The sequence below is a fragment of the Oncorhynchus gorbuscha genome, unplaced genomic scaffold, assembly GCF_021184085.1.
Source record: "Oncorhynchus gorbuscha isolate QuinsamMale2020 ecotype Even-year unplaced genomic scaffold, OgorEven_v1.0 Un_scaffold_7435, whole genome shotgun sequence".
NCBI classification, from domain to species: domain Eukaryota; kingdom Metazoa; phylum Chordata; class Actinopteri; order Salmoniformes; family Salmonidae; genus Oncorhynchus; species Oncorhynchus gorbuscha.
The window spans coordinates 2,436-17,558 of NW_025750820.1; the positions used below are offsets into that span (position 1 = coordinate 2,436).

At 46.3% G+C, this 15,123-nt stretch overlaps 1 pseudogene; it reads right to left on the reverse strand.

Moving 5' to 3' along the window:
- Positions 1 to 945: 945 nt before the first annotated feature.
- On the reverse strand, positions 946 to 13,860 carry LOC124029722 (annotated as a pseudogene).
- Positions 13,861 to 15,123: the final 1,263 nt, after the last annotated feature.

Below are 15,123 nucleotides of genomic sequence, written 5' to 3' on the forward strand. Positions count from 1 at the left end.
TGCTGTGCCAATAAATATTGAAATGAAGCAGCCTACTGCTCGGTGCGTCACCGTTGCATTGTGGGAAATGTAGTATTGGTGCGTGTAAAAGATCTGCGGGCTGCCGGCTTGCTGCGGTCTGCGGGCCGGTTCTAATAATAAATCAAGATCATCCCAGGGGCCGTAAAAAACCTTCTCGCGGGCCGGATGTGGCCCGCGGGCCTTGACTCTGACATATGTGACCTAGAGGGTTGAGATGGAGACCATCTAGAGGGTTGAGATGGAAACCACCTAGAGGGTTGAGACGGACACTAAGGGAAGAAACGGAGACCACCTAGAGGGTTGAGCTGGAAACTAAGGGAAGAAACTGAGACCACCTAGAGGGTTGAGATGGAGACCACCTAGAGGGTTGAGATGGAAACTAAGAGAAGAAACGGAGACCACCTAGAGGGTTGAGATGGAAACTAAGGGAAGAAACGGAGACCACCTAGACGGTTGAGAGGGAAACTAAGAGAAGAAACGGAGACCAAAGAGGGTTGAGATGGAAACTAAGGGAAGAAACGGAGACCACCTCTAGGTCCTAGAGGGTTGAGATGGAAACTAAGGGAAGAAATGGAGACCACCTAGATGGTTGAGATGGAGACCACCTAGAGGGTTGAGAGGGAAACTAAGGGAAGAAACTGAGACCACCTAGAGGGTTGAGAGGGAGACCACCTAGAGGGTTGAGAGGGAAACCACCTAGAGGGTTGAGAGGGAGACCACCTAGAGGGTTGAGAGGGAAACTAAGGGAAGAAACTGAGACCACCTAGAGGGTTGAGATGGAAACTAAGGGAATGGATCAGACATTATGTGTTATGCAAGCTTCAGGTTTGTGGTGACAATCTGTTGGTTCAGGTTTGGGAATGTGGAAGTAGTGGTTCTGTTATAGCAGTGTTAATGTAAGGGTTAGAGGTAGTGTAGACTCACTTGTCGCTCCAGGCCCCAGTCCACTCCACCTGTCCCCAGGGGTTCCTCACCCTGATCAGCCTCTCCACCTGACCCTGGTAGTCCACCTGCAACAGGTATCACTAACACTCACAGACACATACAACAACAATACACACAGTCTACACACTGACAACACACTAGAGACAGTCTACCTACTGACAACACACTAGTAACAGTCTACCTACTGACAACACACTAGAGACACAGTCTACCTACTGACAACACACTAGAGACACAGTCTACCTACTGACAACACACTAGAGACCCAGTCTACCTACTAATAACACACTAGTAACAGTCTATATACTGACAACACACTAGAGACACAGTCTACACACTGACAACACACTAGAGACACAGTCTACATACTGACAACACACTAGAGACACAGTCTACCTACTAATAACACACTAGAGACACAGTCTACCTACTAATAACACACTAGAGACCCAGTCTACAAACTGACAACACACTAGAGACCCAGTCTACAAACTGACAACACACTAGAGACAGTCTACACACTGACAACACACTAGAGACAGTCTACCTACTGACAACACACTAGAGACCCAGTCTACAAACTGACAACACACTAGTAACAGTCTACATACTGACAACACACTAGAGACCCAGTCTACATACTGACAACACACTAGTAACAGTCTACATACTGACAACACACTAGAGACACAGTCTACCTACTGACAACACACTAGAGACAGTCTATATACTGACAACTATATACTGACAACACACTAGAGACACAGTCTACATACTGACAACACACTAGAGACACAGACTACACACTGACAAAACACTAGAGACAGTCTACATACTGACAAAACACTAGAGACACAGTCTACATACTGACAACACACTAGAGACAGTCTACATACTGACAACACACTAGAGACAGTCTACCTCCTGACAATACACTAGAGACACAGTCTACATACTGACAACACACTAGAGACACAGTCTACACACTGACAAAACACTAGAGACAGTCTACATACTGACAAAACACTAGAGACACAGTCTACATACTGACAACACACTAGAGACAGTCTACATACTGACAACACACTAGAGACAGTCTACCTCCTAACAACACACTAGAGACACAGTCTACATACTGACAACACACTAGAGACACAGTCTACCTACTGACAACACACTAGAGACACAGTCTACATACTGACAACACACTAGAGACAGTCTACACACTGACAAAACACTAGAGACAGTCTACATACTGACAAAACACTAGAGACACAGTCTACATACTGACAACACAGTAGAGACACAGTCTACATACTGACAACACACTAGAGACAGTCTACCTACTGACAACACAGTAGAGACACAGTCTACATACTGACAACACACTAGAGACAGTCTACCTACTGACAACACACTAGAGACACAGTCTACCTACTGACAACACAGTAGAGACAGGTAAGACCCAGGTAGAACCAGGGTTCCTCGTCAGGTATTACCTGCTTCAGGCCGGTGACTGAGTAAGCATGTCCTTTCACCAGCTTCTTGAACGTCACAGACTCCATGTCAAAGGCACTGGTGATCTGTAGTCACAAGATGTCATTAGAAGAATACAAGATCCATGATGCATCTGAATCAGTGTTATCTTATTTGATGAATTGACTATTTTATGCGATTGTGGTGGAGCTGATTAGGAACCACACTCTTGCAATGAGATATTTCCCTTTGGTCTACAATGGTTAAGATGTTAAATCCGATCAGTTACACTATGTCACGCAAGTTCACGATGATGTTCTGTTATGACGATATCAAAGCTATGGTATGACTATGGTATGACTATGGTATGACTATGGTATGACTATGGTGACTATGGTATGACTATTTCAAGCTCACGATGATGTTGTTTCAAATCAAATGTATTTATATAGCCCTTCTTACATCAGCTGATATCTCAAAGTGCTGTACAGAAACCCAGCCTAAAACCCCAAACAGCAAGCAATGCAGGTGTAGAAGCACGGTGGCTAGGAAAACTCCCTAGAAAAGGACAAAACCTAGGAAGAAACCTAGAGAGGAACCAGGCTATGAGGGGTGGCCAGTCCTCTTCTGGCTGTGCCTGGTGAAGATTATAAACCTAGAGAGGAACCAGGCTCTGAGGGGTGGCCAGTCCTCTTCTGGCTGTGCGGGGTAGAGAGGAACCAGGCTATGAGGGGTGGCCAGTCCTCTTCTGGCTGTGCCGGGTAGAGAGGAACCAGGCTATGAGGGGTGGCGAGTCCTCTTCTGGCTGTGCTGGGTAGAGAGGAACCAGGCTATGAGGGGTGGCGAGTCCTCTTCTGGCTGTGCCGGGTAGAGAGGAACCAGGCTATGAGGGGTGGCCAGTCCTCTTCTGGCTGTGCCGGGTAGAGAGAGGAACCAGGCTATGAGGGGTGGCCAGTCCTCTTCTGGCTGTGCCGGGCAGAGAGGAACCAGGCTGAGGGGTGGCCAGTCCTCTTCTGGCTGTGCCGGGTGGAGATTATAACAGAACATGGCCAATATTTTTAAAATGTAGGAACATCAAACTAACTGTCCCCTGGCTGTTTTCCAAGACCGCAGTACCAGGAGGACCAGGGAAGGGGGACTCACGTCGATGGAGCAGCCCAGCAATGAGCCTCTGTCCAGGGCTTTGCTGATGATCCTGTACAGGTCCCGTGGAGCCTTCCGGAGATCGTACATCTCAGAGACACCGCCGGTGAAGTCCTCAAAACCTTCTGTGGTGCTGCCTCCAGACAGAGCCTCGTAGGAACCATTCAGCCTGACGGGATAGAGACATTCACGTATCAGGTCAGCATTATCAACTAGTAGCATATTTCAGACAAGGATAAACTCTATATGACAGAGTGTTCCTGGTCCTTCTGTAGCTCAGTTGGTAGAGCATGGCGCTTGTAACGCCAGGGTAGTGGGTTCGATCCCCGGCACCACCCATACGTAGAATGTATGCACACATGACTGTAAGTCGCTTTGGATAAAAGCGTCTGCTAAATGGCATATATTATTATTATATTAGAGTGTTTACACTACTTGCACATGGGCCCTGGTTAAAAGTAGTGCACTTCATAGAGAACAGAGCGCCGATTGGGACGCAGCCCAAGGGCCTTTGTTGACATACTTGGAGTAGGCCTTCTCCAGCAGGGCGCTCCAGAACTCATTGCCCTCGGCCGAGTGGACGAACATGAGCTCTCCATTCTTCGTTGGCAGCCGGTCATCAATCACCACGTCCACCCACTCACCAAACTGCCAGAACTGGAGACAGAGAGACAGAATGTTTTTTTTCTTTCTGATAGCAACTTCAGCTGGATAGCAAAACACTGAACACAGCTGTCTCCTGAAACCTGGGGAAGGTCTCAATTAAAAAAATGGTGACTTCCTTAAAAAGCTACCTCAAAGGGCAGCGTTCTTGTGGATTGAGGCTGACCTGTCTATACTGATAGATGGACCTAGTGCCCGGTTCTGTCTGTCTGTCTGTCTGTCTGTCTGTCTGTCTGTCTGTCTGTCTGTCTGTCTGTCTGTCTGTCTGTCTGTCTGTCTGTCTGTCTGTCTGTCTGTCTGTCTGTCTGTCTGTCTGTCTGTCTGTCTGTCTGTCTGTCTGTCTGTCTGTCTGTCTGTCTGTCTGTCTGTCTGTCTGTCTGTCTGTCTGGTGTCTGACCTGCCTATACTGATAGATAGACCTAGTGCACGGTTCTGTCTGGTGTCTGACCTGCCTATACTGATAGATAGACCTAGTGCACGGTTCTGTCTGTCTGTCTGGTGGCTGACCTGCCTATACTGATAGATAGACTTAGTGCATGGGTCTGTCTGGTGGCTGACCTGCCTATACTGATAGATAGACCTAGTGCACGGTTCTGTCTGGTGGCTGACCTGCCTATACTGATAGATAGACCTAGTGCACGGTTCTGTCTGTCTGGTGGCTGACCTGCCTATACTGATAGATAGACCTAGTGCACGGTTCTGTCTGTCTGGTGGCTGACCTGCCTATACTGATAGATAGACCTAGTGCACGGTTCTGTCTGTCTGGTGGCTGACCTGCCTATACTGATAGATAGACCTAGTGCACAGTTCTGTCTGTCTGGTGGCTGACCTGCCTATACTGATAGATAGACCTAGTGCACGGTTCTGTCTGTCTGTCTGGTGGCTGACCTGCCTATACTGATAGATAGACCTAGTGCACGGTTCTGTCTGTCTGTCTGTCTGTCTGTCTGTCTGTCTGTCTGTCTGTCTGTCTGTCTGTCTGTCTGTCTGTCTGTCTGTCTGTCTGGTGGCTGACCTGCCTATACTGATAGATAGACCTAGTGCACGGTTCTGTCTGGTGGCTGACCTGCCTATACTGATAGATAGACCTAGTGCATGGGTCTGTCTGGTGGCTGACCTGCCTATACTGATAGATAGACCTAGTGCACGGTTCTGTCTGGTGGCTGACCTGCCTATACTGATAGATAGACCTAGTGCACGGTTCTGTCTGTCTGGTGGCTGACCTGCCTATACTGATAGATAGACCTAGTGCACGGTTCTGTCTGTCTGGTGGCTGACCTGCCTATACTGATAGATAGACCTAGTGCACGGTTCTGTCTGTCTGGTGGCTGACCTGCCTATACTGATAGATAGACCTAGTGCACAGTTCTGTCTGTCTGGTGGCTGACCTGCCTATACTGATAGATAGACCTAGTGCACGGTTCTGTCTGTCTGTCTGGTGGCTGACCTGCCTATACTGATAGATAGACCTAGTGCACGGTTCTGTCTGTCTGTCTGTCTGTCTGTCTGTCTGTCTGGTGGCTGACCTGCCTATACTGATAGATAGACCTAGTGCACGGTTCTGTCTGGTGGCTGACCTGCCTATACTGATAGATAGACCTAGTGCACGGTTCTGTCTGGTGGCTGACCTGCCTATACTGATAGATAGACCTAGTGCATGGTTCTGACTGTCTGGTGGCTGACCTGCCTATACTGATAGATAGATCTAGTGCACGGTTCTGTCTGTCTGTCTGTCTGTCTGTCTGTCTGTCTGTCTGTCTGTCTGTCTGTCTGTCTGTCTGTCTGTCTGTCTGTCTGTCTGTCTGTCTGTCTGTCTGTCTGTCTGTCTGTCTGGTGGCTGACCTGCCTATACTGATAGATAGACCTAGTGCACGGTTCTGTCTGGTGGCTGACCTGCCTATACTGATAGATAGACCTAGTGCACGGTTCTGTCTGTCTGTCTGTCTGTCTGTCTGTCTGTCTGTCTGTCTGTCTGTCTGTCTGTCTGTCTGTCTGTCTGACCTGCCTATACTGATAGATAGACCTAGTGCACGGTTCTGTCTGGTGGCTGACCTGCCTATACTGATAGATAGACCTAGTGCACGGTTCTGTCTGGTGGCTGACCTGCCTATACTGATAGATAGACCTAGTGCACGGTTCTGTCTGGTGGCTGACCTGCCTATACTGATAGATAGATCTAGTGCACGGTTCTGTCTGTCTGTCTGTCTGTCTGTCTGTCTGTCTGTCTGTCTGTCTGTCTGTCTGTCTGTCTGTCTGTCTGTCTGTCTGTCTGTCTGTCTGTCTGTCTGTCTGTCTGTCTGTCTGTCTGGTGGCTGACCTGCCTATACTGATAGATGGACCTAGTGCACGGTTCTGACTGTCTGGTGTCTGACCTGCCTATACTGATAGATGGACCTAGTGCATGGTTCTGACTGTCTGATGGCTGACCTGCCTATACTGATAGATAGACCTAGTGCACGGTTCTGACTGTCTGTCTGGTTGCTGAATTGTCATACAGGCAGGCAGCAGGCAGGCAGCAGGCAGGCAGCAAGCAGCTCAATATTATTTGTTCTGGTCATCTGGTGATGGACCTTAGTCCCACTTCAGCAGCGGCATTCCTTTACAAACTAGTAAATGCCAGAGGCCGTTCTAAACTATTTCCAGAGAAGGTTTTGTGTGGGCATTTAGAAAGCGGTAGTGTACCCTTAAAGCCAACTTATGCTTGATCCGAGGCTCTGTACTGCATCGCTCCTCCCAAATTGTGTAAGAATGCTGGAAGGCTCCATATACAATAGCCCCGCATTGACATGATTGGCTGACGGTAGGTGAGGGGGCGGGAGATCGTGTATAAACACAAACTCATTTCCTTGACAACAGCACAGCGTTGCTCCGCGGAGTGAAAGAGGTATGAATGGCCTGCCTTCTTCAGAGGCAGTATCACCGGAAATACTGCACAGCCAACGCAGACGTCGGAAGTGATCAAGCAGCACTCTTTACAGACAAACATGCTGTAGCCGAAATGCTTTCAAGAGAATATGACTGGGGTACATATAACGTCATTGCCCGGGACTAAACGTTAAGCAAAATTGTCAATTTGTCACAACTACATGGAGATTGTGACTGTGTTTAGCATGGGGTTGCATGTTTCGTCACATTAATTAACTTTCTACTCGTTGCAACCTCATTGGGCACTGGTGAAGTGCATTGCTGTGGCTTGGAAACACTATGACATTTCTGAAGAAGACAAAATAATTAGTAGGATTTTAGATAACTAACGTTAGCATTGCTAGCTATTTTTTGACTAATTTTGCTAGCAAATAACAACATTGCCATTAGTCTAAAGCAAATTTGACGACATGATAATGATTACAAAGCTGTTTCCTACTAAATATTATCAATGTCATTGTATTTTCAGGCGACTATTGTGTAATTTAGACAAAAAAGTCATTAGCCCCCGTTCAGAATGACTGGGCGTATCATGACTTTAGGGCGTGTTGAGAACGTTCATAACAATGACATGACAGAATAGTGGAGGGCGTGTTGAGAACGTTCATAACAATGGCATGACAGAATAGTGGAGGGCGTGTTGAGAACGTTCATAACAATGGCATGACAGAATAGTGGAGGGCGTGTTGAGAACGTTCATAACAATGGCATGACAGAATAGTGGAGGGCGTGTTGAGAACGTTCATAACAATGGCATGACAGAATAGTGGAGGCGTGTTGAGAACGTTCATAACAATGGCATGACAGAATAGTGGAGGGCGTGTTGAGAACGTTCATAACAATGGCATGACAGAATAGTGGAGGGCGTGTTGAGAACGTTCATAACAATGGCATGACAGAATAGTGGAGCGTGTTGAGAACGTTCATAACAATGGCATGACAGAATAGTGGAGGGCGTGTTGAGAACGTTCATAACAATGGCATGACAGAATAGTGGAGGCGTGTTGAGCACGTTCATAACAATGGCATGACAGAATAGTGGAGGGCGTGTTGAGAACGTTCATAACAATGGCATGACAGAATAGCAGAGGTGAATATAGTCACTGAATAAGTGTTTCCAAAGTCTTTGATTATCCCTGTTCAACTCTGTAGTCTGGTCTCCTTCATCACCTGAAGTTACCATACCCAGTCTGCTAGGTGGTTGCTATGTTACCATACCCGGTCTGCTAGGTGGTTGCTATGTTACCATACCCAGTCCTAGGTGGTCTGCTAGGTGGTTGCTATGTTACCATACCCAGTCTGCTAGGTGGTTGCTATGTTACCATACCCGGTCTGCTAGGTGGTTGCTATGTTACCATACCCTAGTCTGCTAGGTGGTTGCTATGTTACCATACCCAGTCTGCTAGGTGGTTGCTATGTTACCATACCCGGTCTGCTAGGTGGTTGGTTGCTATGTTACCATACCCAGTCTGCTAGGTGGTTGCTATGTTACCATAACCGGTCTGCTAGGTGGTTGATATGTTACCAAAGGTGGTTGCTATGTTACCATACCCAGTCTGCTAGGTGGTTGCTATGTTACCATACCCAGTCTGCTAGGTGGTTGCTATGTTACCATAACCGGTCTGCTAGGTGGTTGCTATGTTACCATAACCGGTCTGCTAGGTGGTTGCTATGTTACCATAACCGGTCTGCTAGGTGGTTGCTATGTTACCATAACCGGTCTGCTAGGTGGTTGCTATGTTACCATACCCGGTCTGCTAGGTGGTTGCTATGTTACCATACCCGGTCTGCTAGGTGGATGCTATGTTACCATACCCGGTCTGCTAGGTGGTTGCTATGTTACCATACCCAGTCTGCTAGGTGGTTGCTATGTTACCATACCCAGTCTGCTAGGTGGTTGATATGTTACCATACCCAGTCTGCTAGGTGGTTGCTATGTTACCATACCCTGTCTGCTAGGTGGTTGCTATGTTACCATACCCAGTCTGCTATGTGGTTGATATGTTACCATACCCAGTCTGCTAGGTGGTTGCTATGTTACCATACCCAGTCTGCTAGGTGGTTGCTATGTTACCATACCCAGTCTGCTAGGTGGTTGCTATGTTACCATACCCAGTCTGCTAGGTGGTTGATATGTTACCATACCCAGTCTGCTTGGTGGTTGCTATGTTACCATACCCAGTCTGCTAGGTGGTTGCTATGTTACCATACCCAGTCTGCTAGGTGGTTGCTATGTTACCATACCCAGTCTGCTCGGTGGTTGCTATGTTACCATACCCAGTCTGCTTGGTGGTTGCTACTTAAAGTCCCCAGGACATTCACAGTATTAGGCAAGACTGCCTTCCCGTCTTGTGCACCAGACTCATGGAATAGTCTAGAATCCCTGCTTCATCTAGATGTATTAGTGTTACTGAATGGAATAGTCTAGAATCCCTGCTTCATCTAGATGTGTTAGTGCTACTGAATGGAATAGTCTAGAATCCCTGCTTCATCTAGATGTGTTAGTGCTACTGAATGGAATAGTCTAGAATCCCTGCTTCATCTAGATGTGTTAGTGCTACTGAATGGAATAGTCTAGAATCCCTGCTTCATCTAGATGTGTTAGTGCTACTGAATGGAATAGTCTAGAATCCCTGCTTCATCTAGATGTGTTAGTGCTACTGAATGGAATAGTCTAGAATCCTGCTTCATCTAGATGTGTTAGTGCTACTGAATGGAATAGTCTAGAATCCCTGCTTCATCTAGATGTGTTAGTGCTACTGAATGGAATAGTCTAGAATCCCTGCTTCATCTAGATGTGTTAGTGCTACTGAATGGAATAGTCTAGAATCCCTGCTTCATCTAGATGTGTTAGTGCTACTGAATGGAATAGTCTAGAATCCCTGCTTCATCTAGATGTGTTAGTGCTACTGAATGGAATAGTCTAGAATCCCTGCTTCATCTAGATGTGTTAGTGCTACTGAATGGAATAGTCTAGAATCCCTGCTTCATCTAGATGTGTTAGTGCTACTGAATGGAATAGTCTAGAATCCCTGCTTCATCTAGATGTGTTAGTGCTACTGAATGGAATAGTCTAGAATCCCTGCTTCATCTAGATGTGTTAGTGCTACTGAATGGAATAGTCTAGAAACCCTGCTTCATCTAGATGTGTTAGTGCTACTGAATGGAATAGTCTAGAATCCCTGCTTCATCTAGATGTGTTAGTGCTACTGAATGGAATAGTCTAGAATCCCTGCTTCATCTAGATGTGTTAGTGCTACTGAATGGAATAGTCTAGAATCCCTGCTTCATCTAGATGTGTTAGTGCTACTGAATGGAATAGTCTAGAATCCCTGCTTCATCTAGATGTGTTAGTACTACTGAATGGAATAGTCTAGAATCCCTACTTCATCTAGATGTGTTAGTGCTACTGAATGGAATAGTCTAGAATCCCTGCTTCATCTAGATGTGTTAGTGCTACTGAATGGAATAGTCTAGAATCCCTGCTTCATCTAGATGTGTTAGTACTACTGAATGGAATAGTCTAGAATCCCTACTTCATCTAGATGTGTTAGTGCTACTGAATGGAATAGTCTAGAATCCCTGCTTCATCTAGATGTGTTAGTACTACTGAATGGAATAGTCTAGAATCCCTACTTCATCTAGATGTGTTAGTGCTACTGAATTCATTTGTTGTTGGATCATGTTGTATTGTTGTGTGTTTTAATGATGTGATGTATTGATGGTTGTGTGTTTTAATGATGTGATGTATTGATGGTTGTGTGTTTTAATGATGTGATGTATTGATTGTTGTGTGTTTTAATGATGTGATGTATTGATGGTTGTGTGTTTTAATGATGTGATGTGTATTGATGGTTGTGTGTTTTAATGATGTGATGTATTGATTGTTGTGTGTTTTAATGATGTGATGTATTGGATTATGTGTTTTAATGATGTGATGTATTGATTGTTGTGTGTTTTAATGATGTGATGTATTGATGGTTGTGTGTTTTAATGATGTGATGTATTGATTGTTGTGTGTTTTAATGATGTGATGTATTGATTGTTGTGTGTTTTAATGATGTGATGTATTGATGGTTGTGTGTTTTAATGATGTGATGTATTGATTGTTGTGTGTTTTAATGATGTGATGTATTGATTGTTGTGTGTTTTAAGATGGATGTATTGATTGTTGTGTGTTTTAATGATGTGATGTATTGATTGTTGTGTGTTTTGAATGATGTGATGTATTGATTGTTGTGTGTTTTAATGATGTGATGTATTGATTGTTGTGTGTTTTAATGATGTGATGTATTGATTGTTGTGTGTTTTAATGATGTGATGTATTGATTGTTGTGTGTTTTAATGATGTATTGATTGTTGTGTGTTTTAATGATGTGATGTATTGATGGTTGTGTGTTTTAATTGATGTGATGTATTGGATTGTTGTGTGTTTTAATGATGTGATGTATTGATTGTTGTGTGTTTTAATGATGTATTGATTGTTGTGTGTTTTAATGATGTGATGTATTGATGGTTGTGTGTTTTAATGATGTATTGATGGTTGTGTGTTTTAATGATGTGATGTATTGATGGTTGTGTTTTAATGATGTGATGTATTGATTGTTGTGTGTTTTAATGATGTGATGTATTGATTGTTGTGTGTTTTAATGATGTGATGTATTGATTGTTGTGTGTTTTAATGATGTGATGTATTGATGGTTGTGTGTTTTAATGATGTGATGTATTGATGGTTGTGTGTTTTAATGATGTGATGTATTGATGGTTGTGTGTTTTAATGATGTGATGTATTGATTGTTGTGTGTTTTAATGATGTGATGTAATGCGGTTGTGTGTTTTAATGATGTGATGTATTGATGGTTGTGTGTTTTAATGATGTGATGTATTGATTGTCGCTGCTCTTCTGGTCAGGTCTCCTTGAAAAAGAGACTCTGGGTCTCAATGGGCTTTTCCTGGTTAACAAAAATTTGAAAACGGACTCAAAGGAGATCCATTATGGGTCGATCATTTCAGCAAAACAAGGAGTAATAAAGGTTATTGAATGTAATGTAATGTAATGTAAACAAGGGAATAATAAAGGTTATTGAATGTAATGTAATGTAATGTAAACAAGGGTAATTGTCTTGCCGATGGCCCTAAAGGATGCTATAACCCTGCAGGTGTGTGTAACCTGACAGGAGGGAGGTGTGTGTGTGTGTGTGTGTGTGTGTGTGTGTGTGTGTGTGTGTGTGTGTGTGTGTGTGTGTGTGTGTGTGTGTGTGTGTGTGTGTGTGTGTGTGTGTGTGTGTGTGTGTGTGGTCGTACCTGAAAGTGGAAGATCCCAGTTTAGTCCCTGGGAAGGACTGCCCATGAGGGACCACTGGTGGAGCAGCCTCTCATTGAGGGTTAGAGAGGCTATGGCTGCTAGGAGCCAGCAATCACCTGATGGGGGAGGGAGGAGGGAGAGAGCAGGGAGGGTGGGGGAGGGAGGAGGAGAGCAGGAGGGTGGGGGGAGGGAGGAGGGAGAGAGCAGGGAGGGTGGGGGAGGGAGGAGGGAGAGAGAGGGGAGGGTGGGGGAGGGAGGAGGGAGAGATCAGGGAGGGTGGGGGAGGAAGGAGGGGAGAGAGCAGGGAGGGTGGGAGAGGGAGGGAGAGAGCAGGGAGGGTGGGGAGGGGAGGGAGAGCAGGGAGGGTGGGGGAGGGAGGAGGGAGAGAGCAGGGAGGGGTGGGGAGGGAGGAGGGGAGAGAGGGGAGGGTGGGGGGAGGGAGGAGGGAGAGATCAGGGGAGGGTGGGGAGGAAGGAGGGAGAGAGCAGGGGAGGGTGGGAGAGGGAGGAGGGAGAGAGCAGGGAGGGTGGGGGAGGAGGGAGAGAGCAGGGAGGGTGGGGGGAGGGAGGAGGGAGAGAGCAGGGAGGGTGGGGGAGGGAGAGAGCAGGGAGGGTGGGGGAGGGAGGAGGGAGAGAGCGGGGCGGTTGGGAGGAGGGAGAGAGCGGGGCGGGTGGGAGGAGGGAGAGAGCGGGGCGGGTGGGAGGAGGGAGAGAGCGTGGGGAGGGAGAGGGGAGGGTGGGGGAGGGAGGAGGGGAGAGCAGGAGGGTGGAGGGGAGGGAGGGCGGGGCAGGTGGAGGGAGGGAGGGAATGGGGCGGGTGGGAGGAGGGAGAGAGCGGGCGGGTGGGAGGAGGGAGAGCGGGGAGGGCGGGGGAGGGAGGAGGGAGGGAGAGAGAGACACAGAAAGACAGAGAGAAAAATTGTTGCACCGCTTTAACTAGAATGACCAGCAGGTGGAGTGTGTACCAGGCTGTGCTTGTCAGGATGTCCGCCAGGGCCAACCCAGTTCTGGTCCAGGGCATGATGTTAGTTCCACTAGGAAGGAAGGTTTCTGCAGCTGCCCTGGACCTGGAGCCAACCCAGTTCTGGTCCAGGGCATGATGTTAGTTCCACTAGGAAGGAAGGCCCAGCGGCCCTGGACCTGAGCCAACCCAGTTCTGGTCCAGGGCATGATGTTAGTTCCACTAGGAAGGAAGGCCCATCGGCCCTGGACCTGAGCCAACCCAGTTCTGGTCCAGGGCATGATGTTAGTTCCACTAGGAAGGAAGGTCAGCTCCTGGACCTGAGCCAACCCAGTTCTGGTCCAGGGCATGATGTTAGTTCCACTAGGAAGGAAGGCCCATCGGCCCTGGACCTGAGCCAACCCAGTTCTGGTCCAGGGCATGATGTTAGTTCCACTAGGAAGGAAGGCCCAGCGGCCCTGGACCTGAGCCAACCCAGTGTGTACTGTCCTGCCCCACAGTCCAACTCTGTTCTACCAAATAGGGATTTTCCACACTCACATTCTGTACTGAACCTATGAAAGGGGAGACTTGTTGATTTCCTGAACCAGCTACTACTACGGCTGTTTGGAGGTGAAATAAACAGACAACACATTGATGACTGCAGTGAAAGCATGTTGTAAATCTTGAGTAAGGTGGAGGCAACATGATATAGATGTGTGGGCACTATCAGTACATCCTGGTTGTAAATACCACTATCAGTACATCCTGGTTGTAAATACCACTATCAGTACATCCTGGTTGTAAATACCACTATCAGTACATCCTGCTGTAAATACCACTATCAGTACATCCTGGTTGTAAATACCACTATCAGTACATCCTGGTTGTAAATACCACTATCAGTACATCCTGGTTGTAAATACCACTATCAGTACATCCTGGTTGTAAATACCACTATCAGTACATCCTGGTTGTAAATACCACTATCAGTACATCCTGGCTGTAAATACCACTATCAGTACATCCTGGTTGTAAATACCACATCAGTACATCCTGGTTATGAATACCACTATCAGTACATCCTGGTTGTAAATACCACTATCAGTACATCCTGGTTGTAAATACCACTATCAGTACATCCTGGTTGTAAATACCACTATCAGTACATCCTGGTTGTAAATACCACTATCAGTACATCCTGGTTGTAAATACCACTATCAGTACATCCTGGTTGTAAATACCACTATCAGTACATCCTGGTTGTAAATACCACTATCAGTACATCCTGGTTGTAATCAGTACATCCTGGTTGTAAATACCACTATCAGTACATCCTGGTTGTAAATACCACTATCAGTACATCCAGCAATTATCAGTACATCCTGGTTGTAAATACCACTATCAGTACATCCTGGTTGTAAATACCACTATCAGTACATCCTGGTTGTAAATACCACTATCAGTACATCCTGGTTGTAAATACCACTATCAGTACATCCTGGTTGTAAATACCACTATCAGTACATCCTGGTTGTAAATACCACTATCAGTACATCCTGGTTGTAAATACCACTATCAGTACATCCTGGTTGTAAATACCACTATCAGTACATCCTGGTTGTAAATACCACTATCAGTACATCCTGGGTTGTAAATACCACTATCAGTACATCCTGGTTGTAAATACCACTATCAGTACATCC